At 48.5% G+C, this 20,078-nt stretch overlaps 1 protein-coding gene across 3 annotated transcripts in view; it reads right to left on the reverse strand.

The window, feature by feature from the left end:
- Nucleotides 1–20,078, reverse strand: part of LOC129380411 (uncharacterized) — a 70,592-nt gene that overhangs the window by 11,462 nt on the left and 39,052 nt on the right. For all 3 annotated transcript variants that reach the window (XM_055061249.2, XM_055061250.2, XM_055061248.2), the window contains one exon: nucleotides 7,022–7,074. The gene's annotated coding sequence lies outside the window, so the exon portion shown is untranslated. The remainder of the gene's footprint in view (nucleotides 1–7,021; nucleotides 7,075–20,078) is intronic.

Below are 20,078 nucleotides of genomic sequence, written 5' to 3' on the forward strand. Positions count from 1 at the left end.
GCGGATTGCCGCCTGCGAGTCGCTGATCACGATTGCAGCGTTCGGCACCGCAACGAGTGCTAGGGCTATCGCGGCTTCCTCGGCCGCCTCCGTGTGTCCCGTGGTCACCGTGGCGCTCGCGAGGCACCTACCCGAGCGGTCTACAACCGCTATCGCGTGCGCGCTTCTCCCTCCTCCATATCGCGCCGCGTCTACGTACACCGCCTCGTTGCTGTTACCAAACTTCTTCTGAAGGTCGCTTGCTCGTTTGTTGCGCCTCCCGGCGTGGTGCGTCGGGTGCATGTTTTTGGGAAGCGGCGGGATGATCAGGCGGTCGCGAACAGAGGCGGGAACCGCCGTCTTTTCTCCATGCTGAGTGTGGTACGCGATGCTGAGCGACTCGAGGATGCATCGACCTGCCTTGGACCTTGATAATCGTTCGTATTGCGCAATGTCGTGCGCCTCGATTAACTCGTTGAGGGAGTTGTGAACTCCGAGCTCTAGAAACTTGTCGGTGCTCGCGTTGAGTGGAACGCCGACCGCCCTCTTGAAAGCCTTTCGGATCATGCATTCGACTTTGTTTTTTTCGGACCCGATCCACCTCAGGTAGGGGGCAACATACGTTATGCGGCTTATCGCGTACGCCTGCACGAGACGGATCGCGCACTCTTCACGCATACCATTGCGTCTATTCGTGATGCGACGCAAGAGTCGGATCGTGTCATCTACCGAACGACGAAGTATTCGCACCGTCTCTCCGTTATGGCCGTTTGCCTGCAGGTGTAACCCTAGGATTCTAATTTTCTCTACGTGCGGTACGGGAGTACCATCTGCCAATGTAATGCGTATCCGACAGAAATTTCCTCGACAGAATTGCTGCCTCGCTAGCCGCCCGCGCAATGGCACATACTCAGTAACCCAACTTGGCGAGAGGTTCAATGAAGAGCCGCACATGGCCTGTCCATTCTGTAGGCGCAGCTGGCGCTGGCGTGAAATACATTCATTGAAAAGCGGCACATAGCGAGCCCATTTGTGACGCACCCTCCTAGAGCGTCGGCCTGCTGTCCTGGAGGAACAGTTCTGACGTGGGTTCGATTCTGCTCCAGATAGAAGAAATTTAAGCGATCTTTTACAGCGAAGCTGTGCAGACCGTTTCATCGGGAAGGAGGAAAGGGCGCGCGGCGAGCCTTTCCTCCTCTCTGGCTTGGGCGACCCGGCTGTCACTGTCGCGTGCTGTCGCGTGCTGCGGAACGATTTCGAGATGTTTTAGAGCGTACTTAGTGAAATTTACACAATGCCCTTTCATATAAGGTCGTCAGGGAAGCCTTTCGGTGCATCTGTAACTGCAGTACACGGAAATATCTCTTGGGGGCGCATACACGCGACGCGCATTATCAGCCGCGGTGTGTGTATGTGTTGTGAACTATTTTGCGTATATCGGTTTTAATTCAACGAAGAGAACCGGCGTCTCTGTATTACCAGCATGAAATGGTAAATCTGCTCATTATCTGATCGCTTGTCGTAGAGACTAAAACATAAAGCATAAGAGCGCATGCTCCTGTACGGCCAACCTAAGGCAACTACGAAACATCGAAGCCGCAAGCGCTATCAAATATTTGTGATGCACCGGCATCGTTCTCACGCATTTCAAGTCTATAGTAGGCTTGAAGTCACTATATGTCTACGCTAGCCTTCCTGCATGAGGCCGATGGCGCTGCTCAACACAGCGATCACTGCGGTTGGTGAACCAGCATGATATATATATGAGCTGTGTGCTTCGGCATTGCCTTCTTGCCCTGTAAAGCTTTAATATATGAGAGGGATCGCATAAAGAGAATGCGATGGCTATTTTTGAGGACAAAATTTCCATAATACGTGTGAGAGCGTCGTGAAGAACGGAACGAACACAACCGAAAAAAAAAATCGGTTATCATCCTCTTTCTCGAAAAAGAAATAGAAAACGGGCTAACGCCGCAATACGAACTCGCATAGTCACGCCGCACAACGTTTATAGATCTATAAACGTTGATGCCGTATGCTTGCACCATGCAATATGTAGAACAAATATATCTGTACTCCAGCACCTATCACTGCTTAGGACACTCGCGCAGTTCGTAAACGGTCGCTTTGCTGGACAATCTTGATTCACAATGTATGGTATGCTGTTATTAATAACCAAAACTATTTTATTAATGGGTGGAAACCTCATCCACCGAACCAAGTAGTCACAAAACGTAATCTGCAGCTAACAGTCTGAACGCTTGTCAAAGTATAACAGCACAGCTCCTATCGCAGCAGTAACGGTACCCACGCTGCTACGATCGTCGCGTATGTTTCATGGCTCCTAAACCCCAGCTTAGAACCAAAGAAGAATATTGCTATAAGGTGACATTCGCGAATGGAACATTCAGAAATACACAGTTGATCTCCGAGGCTTACTGTAGGCTCAAATATGCGCGCACACATCGCGCTGCGTGCTCCGTCCGCCTCGACGCCGGCAGAAACTCCGGCCATGACGACTTAAACCACTTCAGCACGTGTCACAGAATCGTTTACCACGTAGAAGACGCACGTCATACTAAATAGACCACATGAGCTTGAAAACAAACGTCAGAACCTACCGTCGAGCGTATACCTGCCATGCAAGACTGAGCGCTCGCCTAAGCCAGCATGCCGACTGCCCATAGATGGCTCCACTGCGTAGCCATAAGGTGATTGCAACGCCTGGCGAAGTGATTTGCAACGTCTGGCTAATATCTGTGCACAGGAAGGCAACAATTTAGGTTTGAAAATTAGTGTTAGAAAATCAGGTGTTATGGTATTCAATGAAAACAGTGAACAGACATTGGAGGTACAGGGCCAAGAAATATATATATATATATATATATATGAAAACACAGGAAAAAACCATAACAGTAAAGGGGAAGAGAAATGCAGCCATAATGAAGCACAGAGCGCTATGGGGATACAATAGGTACGAGGCCCTCCGAGGTATGTGGAAAGGTGTAATGGTTCCAGGACTTACTTTTCGAAATGCGGTTGTTTGCTTTACATCAGGGGCAAAATCAGGACTCCACGGGAACCAAAGGTCAGTGGGTCGCCTCGCATTGGGCGCTCCCGGGAAGACTACAAATGAAGCTGTGCAGGGTGATATGGGCTGGACTAGTTTTGAAGTGAGGGAAGCTCGCAGTAAAATTGAGTATGAAGAACGGCTGAGGAATATGGAAGAAAGTTAATGGGCTGTGAGAGTGTTCAGGAATCTGTACAGGAAAAGCATTGATTCACGGTGGAGGAAAAGAACTAGGAAACTTACCAGCAAGTATGCGGCCTGTAGGGTGGGCCACACAGCAACAAAGAACGTCAAGCGGAAAGTCAGAGAGGCTGAAATAATCTCATGGGCGGCGGCAACGGAAAATAAACCTGCCATGAGTAACTTGTCATTACGAATAGTGTCAGTAACGGTGTCATTGCGAATGAGTGCGATTCTAACGTGTTCCGTCTGTGATTGCGGCGATGTCAGATGACTCAAGGTCAACGGGCTGCCACTGTGCCATCATCATCATCATCAGCCTGGCTACGGCCCCCTGCTACGCTTCCCTTCTCTTGGAATCCAGTCCGTAACCCTTAATGACCATCGGTTATCTTCCCTCCTCATTACATGCCTTGCCCATGCCCATATTTTTTTTCTTGATTTCAACTAAGATATCATTAACTCGCGTTTGTTTCCTCACCCAACTGCTCTCTTCTTATCCCCCTTAACGTTACGTACACCCACCATTCTTCTTTACATAGTTGCATCGTCCTCAATTTAAGCAGAACCCTTTTCATAAGACTCCAGGTTATTGCACCGTAGGTGAGTACTGGTAAGACACAGCTGTAATACATTTTTCTCTTGAGGGATAATGGCAACCTGCTGTTCATGATCTGAGAATGCCTGCCAAATGCACCCCAGCCCATTCTTATTCTTCTGATTATTTCAGTCTCGTGATCCAGATCCACGGTCACTACCTGCCCTAAGTAAATGTATTCCCTTACCACTTCCAGTGCCTCGCTACCTATCGCAAACTGCTGTTCTCTTCCGAGACTGTTAAACTGTGCCATATTTGACTGCAAAAATAACTTTCGGAAGCGAACATGACGCACATCTTCAGCCGCGGCGAATCCGTGGACTCCGCAGCTGCGCTTGCAGAGAAGCGTCGGCTTTGGATTGCCAGCATAAACAGGAAGGACTTGACGCCATGACCTTCGTCGCATGTATATTCAGAAGGATTTTGTTTCCGGTGAGCGTACGGCGAAGAACTTGGCACCCGTCATCAAACTGGGATGCCGACGAAAAGCGCGCATGCGAGTCGGTCAACTACTGCGAATGGACGAAGTCAACTATTTCTTCGTGCACGCACATTATTAAAAAAATTATAAGGTTTTACGTGCCAAAACCACTTCCTGATTATAAGGCACGCCGCAGTGGAGGACTCCAGAAATTTCGACCACCTGCGGTTCTTCAACGTGTACCTAAATCAAAGTACACGGGTGTTTTCGCATTTCGCCCCCATCGAAGTGCGGCCGCCGTGGCCGGGATTCGATCCCGTGACCTCGTGCTACGCACATTATTGTTATCCTGTTTGAATATGATCTAAGATTATCGTGCTTGGCAAACAGCGTACTGGTGAAAGTTGTCCGAGGACGTGTTATGAAAACAGTACGCGCAGACGTAGAAGATGAAGGTGTCTTCTTTTTCGTTTTGCAACTAGGGCGACGCCTATATGCAGTATATACCGAGTGCTGGCCGCCCCTGTGGTTCACAAGGGCTCTCCCGTGTTTTCATCCGAATCTCCACGGCAAGCTGTCTGGCCGACGCCGCGCATCGCGTTGTATTATTAACGCGATAGCGTTAGGGAGCCCGCGTCGGACGTCGGACGTCGACGTCGGACGTCGTATCGGCAAAAATATTTTCGAACCACACATACCCAGGCCGTTCATGTGATGCAAGAAATTCACTCAACTAATTGAATTTCTCAAGCTAAAATACGTGGAAAATTGTAAGCTATAAATTATACACAACCTACAGATATGATAGCTCTCGAATTGTAATTTGACTGTACGAGAAAACATAATTCTGTTGCGCGGAAACTCAAACAAACCCTTTTTCCGGCATTTCTACCATTCACAAACCAGCCGCGGGGTCCGCCATTAGCACGCGTCGACGCCCGGAGTCGGATATCTCGGAGTACAGACACGCTAGAAGAATTTTCCCAACTGGTACTGTGTAGAAACGTGACTGCCTCTAACTTTTCAATACAAATACACACACTTACTGCAGTACACAAAAAGTTAAGTATTCAGTTTTGGTTAATTGGGCTGCTGACAGTGATAATTATAATCTCACTTTGTGTCCCCCTGGCCACATAACTTATTTGCGCAGGTGGACTTCGCGTGCCTCCCACTGCCCAATTTTAAGGAAACCACAAAACTTAATTTTGAACGCCCGGTACATTGCCGCACAGCTATTGCACGGGCGTTCATACCACAAAGTAACGCACGAGCATAATGAACAGAAGATGTAATTTTTTTATTTCTCTTTCACTGAACCCTTTGTGAGCAACAAATCCAATAGAAAACTTGGCACAACAAAGAATCTCTGTGCAGATGGTGTCTTGACAATAACTGAGGTCTGGACCATGCAGGCTTCGGTTAGGGTCAAGGGCAACTCGCCGCACAAGGCGGCGTCGGTCTAGGCCTGTATTTTTCAGGCCCTGGTCGGATACGAGCCAAGTTTGAGACCATCATACTTGGTTTGGGTGGGCCAGTGCATGACACTTTGGTGCTCGGGTCCGGCGAGAAAGACTAGCCCGTGCAGTTCTCTATACAGCGCAGTCCGCAGAAGTCACCGAGCCGCCACTCAGCGTTGGGCACAGCAGACGGCACGTACCGACGTGTTCCTGATGGGCTTTCCACTGTGCACAACAGCGCCGGAACACGCAGCAATACTGGAGTGCGCACTCATGGTACGACACTCGCGATCGCTTATAGAGAATGGCTCCGATACGTGCAAATGTTGAGCGACACTGATCGTGCATGGTCGCTGCCGAAAGCGGCAGCACGAACTTCTTGGCGCGTAACAGTGAAGCATGGGCGCGTGCCTCATGCAATGTTTTGTTTCCTCCACAGCTGCAGGCGCCCGCTGTGCTTGCGCGATTTATAATAAAAGAGCCGCAGTACCATGCAGCTGGTGCACGGTTCGTATGAGGATGTACTGCACAGAATTGCCCCCGATATGGTGCGATCGATGCTTGTCGTGGCTCATTAGATTTATTAAATTAGAGATAAAGCAATTTTTCGCTGTCCAAGCTTCATAGCAGTTGCAGACATCAGAATTCACGCAATAATCTTCAGTAATGCACAAGAAAACACTTCAAAATCCATGACGTCAAACTGACGTACCAGCGCTGAGGTTCCGACGCGAAATTCGAGAGAGACAAGTTTGAGCTTATAGGCAAAAATCTCCAGCAATAATAAACTCTACTCCACCAAGTAAATCAGAAGAGAGTTTTGGAAGAATACCTGACGAGTCGCAATTGATCTAGTGTTGCATTTTAGCCTCCCTTTAAATTGCGTGTGCAACTTAGCTTTTCTTCGGGTGGCATCGATACAATCTAGAAACAAAGCATAAAAAAAGTATAGGGGACCAGTATTGTTCTCCAGGCAAGTGTTTCGCATGAATAACGACACGTTCAAAAGAAAACACACGTGATATGAGGCAAATGTCCATGGGGAGGAGTTAAAAGGGAGCGAGTCGTGCATTATTCACCGCATCGGAGACGAGTGGCCTTAAACGATGCAGGCACGCGCGCGCCGGGCACTCAGCGGCGGCGGTGCTCTCCCCAGGGCTCGCCTCTTCACAGCGCGACCAGGCTCGTGCAGGCGCCCTTGTTCGCGTAAACAACGCGTACCATGCAGTACAGACAACGGGAAAGCAGCGCAGAAAAACAGAAGAAAGGCGTCTTGCCTGATAGGATGAGTTGTGGGCGCTAACGATGCTCACCTGCCGTCGTCCTGGGCCCGGCGTCATCCTCCCTGGCTCATCAATCTCGCCGCCTGCGCACCGACAGGGAAAGCGAGTGAAGACTCGCTACCGGATGCGACTCACGCTCATGGCACGTGCCTATAGCGGAACAGAGCTCGCGACTTGATACGAAGTGTCAGTGGTGAATGTTTACTGTCTTGCTAGACAACTGGCAGTGCACATGAGCAAGAGCTGTCATCCATGCGCTCAATACGTCACCGCCATTAGGTGCGCTTGCACCATTAAAACGCGTACTTAGGCATTTACATCATGCATGGCTGCGGTCGGCTTCCTTTGGCTCAGTATCAAACTCTCCTGTAGCCCTCTGTCTGGTTACTTACGGGGCGGAAACATTGCGTGCTCAAGTTTGTGATAGAATGCTGAACCTCCTCATATATCAGGGGCGTAGCCAGGGGGTTGTGCAACGCATTCGCTTGAGTGCAACATCTCCGGAAAGTCTTGTCTCGCCGATGTAGGGTACCGAGCAGAATGCGTATGGTTCTCTGTGGACGAAGCGTCTCACGTTTTCTTCGATATTAGGCCATATTAGGTGCCCAAAGTAGGCATTCGATTGTGGCCAACATGCTTTCCTTTGCGTTTTGTAAATTCGGTGCCCCCCCCCCCCCCCCCCACAAGAAACAAAAGAAAAGACGTTGTTACGGCGCAGCGAATTGTCGCATGGTCAAAGCTCGATTTTGTTACTTCTTTTGCGGAAAGTAATGGGCCACGGGACTCTTCACACTCCGGATACTCTTACTATGTTATTGCGATAGCAATTGCATGGACACTCCAGGCGCATTCCTGTCGTCGCCGTCATCTTCCGTATGAAGTCCAAGGGTGATAACATCGTCACCACGCGCCGCATGCCTTATGTGCGAGTGAAAGCGTAATGGGGCGGGGATGGGGTGAGCCGAAGATGGTGGGTCACTCTTGTGTGCGCAACGGAGAAGAGCGGGGAGGAAGCACGCCGCCTTCCGTCGCGCGCGATGCACCCGCCGTGGTTGCTCAGTGGCTATGGTGTTGGGCTGCTCAGCACGAGGTTGCGGGATCGAATCCCGGCCACGGCGGCCGCATTTAGATGGAGGCGAAATGCGAAAACACCCGTGTGCTTAGATTTAGGTGCACGTTAAAGAACCCCAGATGGTCCAAATTTCCGGAGTCCTCCACTGCGGCGTGCCTCTAATGAGAAAGTGGTTTTAGCACGTAAAACCCCATAATTTTTTTTTCGCACACGATGCATCGGAGCGAGTGGAGGGAGGAGGGAGGGGCTTAGGATTCTGTGATCTGTCAATCTGTGATTGCGCAACATGTTTATTTGCCTTGTTTGACGCACTATACAGGGTGTTTCAGCGAACTTTAGCCAGAGTTTAAAAATATGCCGATGCAATCTAAGACGACGCGACCAAATGCATGTTGCTCACTTTGGTTGCTATTTTTTGTATGTTGTTTAATTAGATGGTTAGTGACGATTAATTAACCAACTTCTGAAGCAACGAAGCTAGGAAAAGATTCCAATTAGAAAGTTGCAGAGCCGTTTGCAAAATGTCCGAATAAACAATTTCTGTATTTCTATCTATTAAGTATTAGTGTTTTTCAGCTTATTGCGCATGCCCGCGAAATACAAACAAACACAACGTGACATGCCCGCTTGCGCGTCGTGATTGCACTGCTCCCAAGCGTTCTGCGCTCAAACAGCCATGGGTGCGCTGCCGTTTGAAAAGCGACGGGGCAGCGACGCAAGCGTTGGCTGTTCGATTTCAGCTAGCAACCGTTATCTCCTACGCTGCGTAAAGCGACTGACGGACGTGGTGGTGGTGGTAGGTGGTAGTTCCAGACAGCGATAAAACAGACTGTAGTGCATCGGCTGCTAAAGGGCGAGCAATTTCGGGATGCATTTTTCCAACGAGAAAAAAGCAGACATGATTCTTGTCCTAGGAGCTACAAGCGCACAGAGAGGGCAGGCTGCAAGAATATTTCGAAGCTGGCACCCGGCTACGTGACCCAGCCCGATGCCAATAATCACTATCACGGTAACTTCACAAGAAAGAGGCAGAGAGCTTCAGTCATAAATCATGAGGTTCGCTCCAACGTTTTGTCTTTCATGGCGGCTAATCCACATGCTAGTACGCGCAGCTCGGTGTGTCCAACTCAAGTACCTGGAGGATTTTGAAAGCAGCTCGACTGCAACTCTATCATCTGAAGTTGCATCAATGCCTGGAGTCAAGGGACCTCCCAAAAAGGCTCGACACTGCGAATTGGATTTTTATTCAGGAGGAGCAGGATTCTGACTTTCGCACCAAGGTACTCTGGACGGACCAGACGAACTTTTCCCGAAATTGCCAAGTAAATATCCGCAATGCACACTATTGGAGTGAGCAAAATCCCCACTGGCTAGGAAGATTCCTCCACCAATATCAGTGGTCTTTTAACGTTTGGTGCAGAATATGTGACAGCACAGTCATTGGCCCAGTGTTTTTAACGACATTCTGACCGGCAATAGCTATGTGTGTTCCTCAAAGGGCCGGTTGAAGACATCTGCTGCAACATGCCACTAGCCCTGCTTGACGCAATGTGGTATCAGCACGATAGGGCCCCAGCCCGCACCTGCAGTCAAGCAGGAACATGACTTGATGTTACCATCCCAGGGCAACGGGTAGGGAGAAACGGGCTGTCCTGTGGCTGGCAAGGTCACCCAACATCAACCCTGTTGACTTTTCCTTGTGGGGCTATAGTAAGGATCATGTATACACGATGGAAACGACGACTCCAGAAGCCTTAGAGAAGAAGATAATTGAAGTCTGCCACAGAATTTCACCGATGGTGCTCAAGGCAGCGACAGCAAGCCTTCTGCTCAGAAGATCCCAGTGTTGAATGGCTGCAAAAGGTGACCTCTTCGAGCACTTGATGGGAAAGCGCATTAAAAATCAACGTAAATTCAGGGAAAGACGGCGTCTGCCCATTTAGGATACTCTTATTCTACCATTTTCAGCCTTCTGAAAACGGAGTTTTTTTATTTAGGCCTGTTAAATTTGCTTACAGCTATCGCGAAATGACGGACTTGTTGCTTTTGGAAGCGCAAGCAATAGCCGCTGCGTTTGCTTATCGCTATAACGAACTGTCGCCAGGGAAGCACATCGCTGGCGTAAATGGCACAGCCAACGCCTACGTCGCTGCCCTGTCGCCTTTTAAGCGGCAGCGCGCCTATGGCTGTTTGTGCGCGGAACGTTGGGAAGCAGTGCAATAACGACATGCAAGCGGGTATGTCACGTGGTGTTTTGTATTTCCCGGTCATCATCTGTCAGCTGAAATACACTTATATTTAATAGATAGAAAGACAGAAACTGTTTATTCGGACGTTTTGCAAACCGCTGCAACTTTCTAATTGGAAGCTTTTTCATAGTTTCGTTATTTCACAAGTTGGTTAATCTTGACAAAATCTAATAAAGCAAAATACAAATTGTAGCGTGACACACTACAAACAAAAGTGAGCAACACGCATTTGGTCGCACCGTCTTAGAGTGCATGGGCATTTTTTTAAACTCTGGCTAAAGTTAGCTGAGACACCCTGTATACAGTGACTTTTGCTTAAATAGGCAGATTTATTGGATACTTATACGTATATTTAAATATCTTGTTGCGAGGTTTAGTGGGTACATGCAGTGAACTTTGTTTCCAGGGACAGTTTCTTCCCCTTTATCAAGCTTTATCATCGCATTTGTGTATTAGATTGTACCTTCGAATTTCTAATGTATATTTTCCTGAACTCATGCTTTCTATATGTTCTCTCTGTTGCGACTATAATTTCGGTGTAATTACAATACACGACCGGTGACAGCTGCTCCTGCGCAACACATTGTAACAAAGGACATATTATATATATAGATATATATATATATATATATATATATATATATATATATGTGTGTGTGTGTGTGTGTGTGTGTGTGTGTGTGTGTGTGTGTGTGTGTGTGTGTGTGTGTGTGTGTGTGTGTAAGCGAGAAGAACGGGCGTTAACCGAGGGGCCCGATTTTCATTAGTCACATTATAAGAAGCCAACAAACACTGATACCAAGGAGAACATAGGGGAAATTACTTGCGCTTAATAAATGAAGTAAGGAAACGATAAATAATGGAAGTGAAAGTGGATGAAAAAAAAAAAAAAACTTGCCGCAGGTCGGAAGTTGTGATTTCCTCCACTTTGATCCGCAATGTCGCGCTGTCAGGCGTAAAATAGAAAAGCAGTGAAACTTTTGTCCATTTTTCCCCTTGTTCGGAGTGAAATCTATCGGTGTGGTATGCTTTGTTGGCTGAGCAAGGCGCATTTGGTGAGAAAGGATGAATGGCAAAGTGCCGCTTTAGATTGACTTGGTTGTGCTTGTTCATGAAAGAGTATTTACCGCTGACGTTATTCATGCAATCCACGGAAGCATCCCGATTTTGCGTTGTGAATATAAAAAAAGAATGCGCAGAAATCATCAAAGCTAAATTTTGTAGTAGGCGAATAGCTATCTGGCCCCGCTGAATTATCCGTATAACTTTTTGGATTACTGAAATTAATCGGACGAACCAATGAAAACTTCTGTATGCTTAAGACTTTACTTCATGATTAAAACATGAAGTATTGGTTTGTAATGCTTTTGGATAAGTTGAGTCAAATATTTGGAAAGAATCAATTAACTCGTTCGTTTTTTTATCCAGACGCTTGTCATTAAATTATGGGGTCTTACGTGCCAAAACCACGACTTGATTATGAGGGACGGCGCACTGGGTGGACTCCGGAAATTTGGAACACCTGCGTTTCGTTATCGTGCACCTAAATATACGGGTATTTTCGCCCACATCGAAATGCGGCCGCCGTGAGTGGGATTCGATCCCGCGACGTTGTGATCAGTAGCCCACCACCATAGCCTTAGTGGCTACAGTGGTGGTCTCCTGAACCACGGCGCATTGAGAAGCTTTCCTTTGGCTGTGCCTCTGTCTGATGCGCAGCGAACGTTGATAACGTTGCAGACCAGATGCGCATAGGAAAGCTCGCTTAGCTCCTCGTTAAGCCTGTTTCACATGCTGCGATTGGAGCGAAAAAGAAAATGGGTTCGGTCGCACGCATCGTAATACGATTCTCAAAAGGTTCATTTCACACGATGGTGATTTCAACGTCGCGGCTGGTGTGACGCCCAGGGTTGCTTGCTGCCAGGGTTTCTAGCACAGGCCGCATAATTTTTCAAATGAAAGAAAAAGTGTGCGTTATGATATTATTGACCTGTCTTTAATAGGAGCAAAAAGTTGAGTCACCTTAGCATACGCTAAAGAGGGTGAAGTAGAGAGCCTGCGCGCTCCACGAGGACATTCATTACATTACTTGACATTTTCATTCGAATGCGTTGTTACTTCCTATTAGTGGTTTTCTCCCACCAAAGATCGCGGGTTCGAGTGCCTTAATTAGCTATACCTTAATTAACCATGCCCTAATTAACACCAAAGGTCGTAGGTTCGAGTACCCTAATTACCTATATCTTAATTATCTGTACCTTAATTAACTTCGTCCTATTTAACACCAAGGGTCGTGGGTTCGGCTCTCGACATTCACGATGTGAACTGGAATCCAACTTGGAAATATGGCTGGTTCGGTCATATCTTGGAGCTTGGAGCCAACTTGGAGCTTGAATTTTGGTTCCATAACGCCGGACAACAGACGTTTCGACCCATGAGGCTTTCCCATTAGGAATAAACGTGTTTCGTTATTTAATTTGAAGTTTAAACTTGTTGTGGAGTGCGCAACAGCGGTTCTTCAAGCTTAGTGCGAGGACACATGGCGGACGTTGTTAAGAACGGCCAGCTGCAGTGCAAGTTTGCTACCCAGTTACAACTATGGCGGCAACATTCCGGCGCTGTTAAGAACGGCCAGATGCAGTGCAAGTTTGCCACCCAGTTACAACTATGGCGGCAACATTCCGGGAGCGTCGCCGCCAACTTCTAGCCACAGCGTGACTAACTCGACTTTGTGTCGGGGAACAAGATGGGCATCCCCCACTCTCCGTCGCTTCAGCTAGGATGGGTTCGATGAAGCAGGCTTTGTGCTGAAACCGCCACCAACCTCTAGCATCATCGCCGTTGTGACGGGATGAGTTCGGCGCGCCGACTATTGTTCCCAAACTCCCCAACGCGCTACGCGGAACGGCTCCGAGTTCTACGGGGCCCCTCTGACGTCGGCTCCGGACATTCGAACGTGTGTGCATTTGTGTGTGTAGACCGTCCTGCGGAGAGGCGGCTAGTTTGTGATGACGAAACGAACGTTCGCATCACCTTGTATCGGGAGAGGACCGAGTGTTTAAAAACTGCTGTTGTGCGGCTGCTCAGGTCACTCTCTCTCAAGCAGTCGTGTTAGACTGATGTACTTTTTCAAACAGTCATGTTAGACTGATATAAATACTGTAAATAAACCCATATTCCTCGTTCTCGATGAGAAGCAGTCCTTCCCTTCATCAATGTCCTCAGCGTGGATAAGTTGGACGACGGCATGGGCCAGCTACCTTCTAATTCATGCTCGACTCCAATCTTGACAACGGATCACGAGCGATGGGATTGAGCCCCCAATCCTGACAACTGGCTGACAGCGGTGAGATGGACTTTGTTGCCGTGTGAGGCGGCGGAAGTAATCGCCAGATTGAGTGCACAGGATGCATATGATTATGCAAAAGTTAAGGCTAATCTCCTGAAGAAATACCGCCTTTCAGCCGAAGCTTTTCGGCAAAGGTTTAGGAGCACAGGCAAGAAAGATAGCGAGGGATATCCGGAGTTTGCATATAGCTTAAAGGCCAACCTAGTCGAGTGGCTTAAAAGCGCGGAAGCGTACGACAGCAGAGACATGATCATTGAATGCATGTGTCTAGAGCAGTGTTACAAAACCATCCCCCAAGCTGTGAAACTGTGGGTGCAAGACAGAGGGAATGTAAACACTGTGGAAAGGGCGGCTGAATTAGCCGAAGAGTACGCAACCCGTAGAAAGTTGAACGCTAAGGACGGAAACTTGGACGGTCGAAATGGACCGCGGAAACCATTTCCGTTCAAAAGGGGTGCGCAGACTAGACGATCGGAGCCTGTAGACATGGCGGAAAAGCCCGCAGAAAAGAACGAGGAGAAACTTAACGGAGGAACCGCACAAAAAGAACAGAAACGAAAATTCGAATCTTTTAGACCAATTCGCTGTTACAAATGCCACAAACTGGAACATATAGCTGTATACTGCGGGAAGCCTAGCGTAGTTTTCTCCTACGTGGAGGAAAAAGACGAGAGTATGGAACTTTCAAGTCCATATCTTCACGACCTGCAAGTTAATGGCAAACCATGCCGAGTGCTAAGAGACAGTGCCGCCACGATGGACATTGTCCATCCGTCTTACGTGACGGTATATGACTTCACCGGAGAAGTAGCCTGGATAAAACAGGTTGTAGAAGAACACAGCGTGTGTCTGCCCATGGCCAAAGTCAAAATCATAGGACCATTCGGGGAGCTAGAGACTGAGGCTGCAGTTTCCAAATTTTTGTCACTGCAGTATCCTTACACCTTTTCGAATCGTTCGAATCAGTTACTGCGTGACAAAGGGCTCATACTGGGAGAGGGCATAGTACAGGCATTGACCCGAGGCCAAGCTCGTAAGATCGCGGCGCTTTCGGCTGAAAATGCACAAGCTCCTCCAGCGGAAGCAGAAAAGGGGATAACTTCAATACCTGAATCTAAGCTAGGCCCGAGGGACAAAAAAAAAAACAGTTGAGCAGAGCCTGCCAGCTGACCAGCTCAATGAGAGCGTAACACTAGAGGGCCAAAGTTCTAGCCTGCAGGAAGAGCAAGCTGACGCACTCACAAGCGAGACAGGGTCGTTATTATCACCGGCCTCAAAGAACTTTGATCAGCTCTTACGTGTGGATAAAGAGTCACTGGCAGCCGAGCAAAAGAATGATGAGAGCTTAGCTAAATTACATGACACAGCTAAAGAAGGCATTGCTAGGCGCAACGTGACGATACATGAGAGAGGAGGATTGTTGTATCGGCACTACAGAGATCGAAAGTGCAGGATTTTAGATCAGTTAGTCGTACCCACTAAGTACAGGTAGGACCTTTTGAGTCTCTTTCATGGAAATGGGTGGTCCGGCCACCTAGGCATAAACAAATCAAAGGAAAGCTTGCTTATGGAATACTACTGGCCTGGCTGTTTCAAAGACATAGAAAACTTTGTAAGATCATGCGACGCCTGCCAGCGTTCTGGTAAACCAGGAGAGACATGGAAAGCTCCACTGAAGGTAGTGCCCTTAATAACAGAGCCTTTCAGACGACTTGTAATAGACGCGGTAGGGCCTCTTCCAAAAACAAAATCGGGCTACAGGTAATTGCTTATCATGCTGTGTCCGGCTACCAAGTTTCCAGAAGCACTCCCTTTGAAAGAGCTCAGTTCCACCGAAGTAGTTGACGCGCTTTTGAAAGTGTTTGCACGAGTTGGGTTTCCAGCCGAAATTCAGGCAGATCAATGGTCAGTATTCACGAGCGCACTGACTTCCACATTCTTGCAAAAGTGCGGGGTAAAGTTAATACACAGTTCTGTCTATCACCCTCAGTCAAACAGTGTAGAGAGGTGGCATTCGGTGCTTAAGCGAGTTTTGCGTGCGCTCTGTTACGAGCACAAGGAGGACTGGGAGAACTGTCTGCCGGCAACTTTGTTTGCTTTGCGAACGGTTCCACATGAAGCGACAGGGTTCTCGCCAGCAGAACTAGTGTATGGGAGGACACTCCGTTCTCCACTGAGAATGTTAAGAGAGATGTGGGAAAAAAGAGGCGAGAGTCCAACAGTGGTTGAATATGTGCTAAATTGGCTGGAACGGCTAAGCGCAACCAAAGAACTAGTCGGAAATAACATGGGAATAGCTCAAAAGAACGCCAAATTCTATTACGACAAGAATGCGAGGCTTCGTACGTTTAACGCCGGAGACCAGGTAATGATCCTCAAACCTTCAAGAAAGAACAAGCTTGAAGTTCACTGGAACGGGCCCGTTAAAGTGTTGCACAAACTTTCAGATACTAACTATGCTCTGAAAATGCCCGGTCGCAGGAAGGAAATGAAGATATATCACTGTAATTTGATGAAGCCGTATGTAGAGTGGAGCGGGGTCGTTAACTATACCATCAAAGAGCAGGATGGCACTAGTACCAAGTTTAAGGAGTATAGGGCGACCTCCAACTCTGAAATCGGCCTAGAAGAAGTAGTAGAACACTCGGTAAGCTCGCACGCTCTAAGACCCGAGCAGCTAGATGAGCTAAAAGAGGTGTTAGGGGAATATCTCGACAGATTCAGCGATCGGCCGGGTAGAACCGAACTAATAACGCATGAAATTGAGCTGACATCAACCGAAGCAGTAAGATCAAAGCCTTACAGGGTGTCTCCAAGACAGAGAGAGATTATGGAGGCAGAGATACAGCGCATGCTAGAGTTGGGAGTTATTGAGCCCGCTGAGAGTGACTACACGTCACCGCTAATACTGGTAGAAACCCCTAACAAGGACCCTCGTCCGTGTGTTCACTACAGGAAGTTAAATGCCATCACTAGGGATCAGCTGTACCCGATACCCAACATTGAGGAACGAATTGAAAGAGTTAGCGCTGCTAAATAGGTTTCACCTATATATCTCGTGCGGGAGTACTGGCAAGTTCCCCTTTCAGAAAGTGCCAGCCGCTATGCCGCATTCATCTCACCTGTAGGCACTTTCCGCCCTCTCGCACTCAGCTCCGGGCTGAAGAACGCGCCGTTTAGGTTCTCTAAGTTAATGGATATTGTCCTAAAAGACTTGCAGGAGTTCGCCTTGCCCTATCTTGATGATGTAGCAATTGTTTCGGACAGCTTGGAACAACACGTATCGCACCTAAAACAGGTGTTCTCACAGTTGAGGGAAGCCGGCTTAACGATGAAAGCGGAAAAGTGTAGGTTTGGTTGTTCGCAGGTTACTTATCTGGGCCATGTTGTCGGTCAGGGCATGAGACGGCCGGCCGAGCTGAAAATAGCTACGATTGGAGAATTTTCTCAGCCACGCATGAAAACAGACCTTCGTTCATTTTTGGGACTTGTGGGGTACTATCAACGGTACATTCCGAGTTACTCGCAAATTGCAAGTTCATTAACGGACGCCCTCCGAAAGGGAGCACCGAGTAACATACACTGGGATAAGGACAAAGAGAACGCTTTCCAAAGTTTGAAAACGCTATTGGTTTCTCGTCCTGTGCTTCGCGCGCCAGACTACACAAAGGAATTCATAGTTCAATGCGACGCAAGCGACAGAGGTATGGGCGTGGTACTTAGTCAGGTCGGCGACGATAACCAGGAGCATCCTATATGCCAGCCGTAAACTAAATGTAAGAGAGGAAGCCTACAGCGCTTCTGAGAAGGAATGCGCTTGTTTAGTTTGGGCCGCCCAGAAGTTGTCGTGTTACTTGTACGGAGCGAAATTCATCTTCGAGACCGACCACTGCGCTCTGACGTGGCTCAATCAAATGTCACACAAAAATGGCCGCTTGCTCCGATGGAGTCTCACTCTCCAAGAGTACAACTTCTCCGTTAGATATAAAAAGGGAAAGTTGCATAGCAATGCCGATGGTTTGAGCAGGCTAATTTGAATTCTGCGTTTGAGGGTCCCGCCTAAATGTTAGGGTTACTAGTGTTAATTTTTTTTTAAGCCAAGAAGATCTCCTCTCATTTAGCAGGATTCCCTCCATGTTTGCTGAATTTGTCAGCACAAAATTGCTTCAGAAATTGCCATAGCGAAATGCAGCATTTTTTTTTGTTTCTGCAATTATGTTTTTTTTAAGCCTAGCGGGTCTAAAGTGGGAGTCAAGGTACGTCATCTCGGCGCAGAGCCGTGTTGTGGGGTTCATTTTGCAGTTGCCTGTCCTTGTTGGATGCTTTGGGGCGGTGACATCAATACACAAGTGGTCGCTGCGAGCCAAGGCATCAATCCCCCCCTGGCCACCAGCCGTTCTCTTCCTGCCCAGCGGTTGTCAGCGCTAGACAGTCGAGATTTTTCGGGCCATGGAGGTGCTGCGAAGAACGGCCAGCTGCAGTGCAAGTTTGCCACCCAGTTACAACTATGGCGGCAACATTCCGGCGCTGTTAAGAACGGCCAGCTGCATTGCAAGTTTGCCACCCAGTTACAACTATGGCGGCAACATTCCGGTGCTGTTAAGAACGGCTAGCTGCAGTGCAAGTTTGCCACCCAGTTACAACTATGGCGGCAACATACCGGCGCTGTTAAGAACGGCCAGCTGCATTGCAAGTTTGCCACCCAGTTACAACTATGGCGGCAACATTCCGGTGCTGTTAAGAACGGCCAGCTGCAGTGCAACTTTGCCACCCAGTTACAACTATGGCGGCAACATTCCGGCGCTGGTAAGAACGGCCAGCTGCATTGCAAGTTTGCCACCCAGTTACAACTATGGCGGCAACATTCCGGTGCTGTTAAGAACGGCCAGCTGCAGTGCAAGTTTGCCACCCAGTTACAACTATGGCGGCAACATACCGGGAGCGTCGCCGCCAACTTCTAGCCACAGCGTGACTAACTCGACTTTGTGTCGGGGAACAATATGGGCATCCCCCACTCTCCATCGCTTCAGCTAGGATGGGTTCGATGAAGCAGGCTTTGTGCTGAAACCGCCACCAACCTCTAGCCTCATCGCCGTTGTGACGGGATGAGTTCCGCGCGCCAACTATTGTTCCCAAACTCCCCAACGCGCTATCCGGAACGGCTCCGAGTTCTACGGGGCCCCTCTGACGTCGGCTCGGGACATTCGAACGTGTGTGCATTTGTGTGTGTAGACCGTCCTGCGGGGAGGCGGCTAGTTTGCGATGACGAAACGAACGTTCGCATCACCTTGTATCGGGAGAGGACCAAGCGTTTAAAAACCGCTGTTGTGCGGCTGCTCAGGTCACTCTCTCTCTCCAGCAGTCGTGTTAGACTGATGTACTTTCTCAAACAGTCATACTGTTTCAAACAGTCAATACTGTAAATAAACCCATATTCCTCGTTCTCGATGAGAAGCAGTCCTTCCCTTCATCAACGTCCTCAGCGTGGATAAGTTGTACGACGGCATGGGCCAGCTACCTTCTAATTCATGTCCGACTCCAATCTTGACAACGGATCACGAGCGATGGGATTGAGCCCCCAATCCTGACAACGTTCACAGCTGGTCGTTCAGCTATAGTTGAGCGCTGTGTGCTGTCTCGTGCACCTTCTATGTCCGTGTTGTTCTGCCTACGCTACAGCAAACTACAAGAGGACCTACCAACAAGCTCATATGGCTGTCCTCATCGCATATGCAGTTTGCGAAATTCGGCTACAGCGAAGTTCTCGTGTCAGCGCAGTGATATCCATTGCGCTACCCTCGCTTAGCGTCAGCTTGTGAAGAAATTATGTACGTATATATATTGCTCGCAATGGCGCATAAGCGGTGCCTGCTCCTATAGCCATAATCTTGCACCAAACGCAGCAGCAAGCACCAACCCTAAAGCCCACGTAAGACCCTGAAGGAAGACGCAAATGATCTGTGTGTGGACACTGAACGTGGAACAGAATCAGTGTGAACAGTCATGGCTCGTTTACTGAGGCGCATGTGCCGCGAATATCTACAGAGGTTCATTCGCGCAAGCTGTTGGGCTATGGTTGGTGCATGATTAACTTGAACAATGGGGTACCAGGGAAACACAAAGGACGCGTACGCGAGGAAAATGCGCTAGACATGGACGGATAGTGGAGTTTCAACTGTGCTTTATTGGAAAAAAAACTGACATTGATGCACGGGTCTTGGGAGGAGCACAAGTTGCGCATATATCGGCAGTTTTCGTGCGGCAATGTACTTTTCGAGGTGTTATCAGTGCACACGTCTTGGGAGGAGTTGAAGATGCGCATGCGTCGGAGGTTCTGTACGGCCAAGTGAATTCTAATAAAGTAGAGTAGAAAGCCCAGCGTCCATCCGTGTCTAACACCATTTCCTTGTGTACGCG

Source organism: Dermacentor andersoni, chromosome 1 (genome assembly GCF_023375885.2).
Source record: "Dermacentor andersoni chromosome 1, qqDerAnde1_hic_scaffold, whole genome shotgun sequence".
NCBI classification, from domain to species: Eukaryota; Metazoa; Arthropoda; class Arachnida; order Ixodida; family Ixodidae; genus Dermacentor; species Dermacentor andersoni.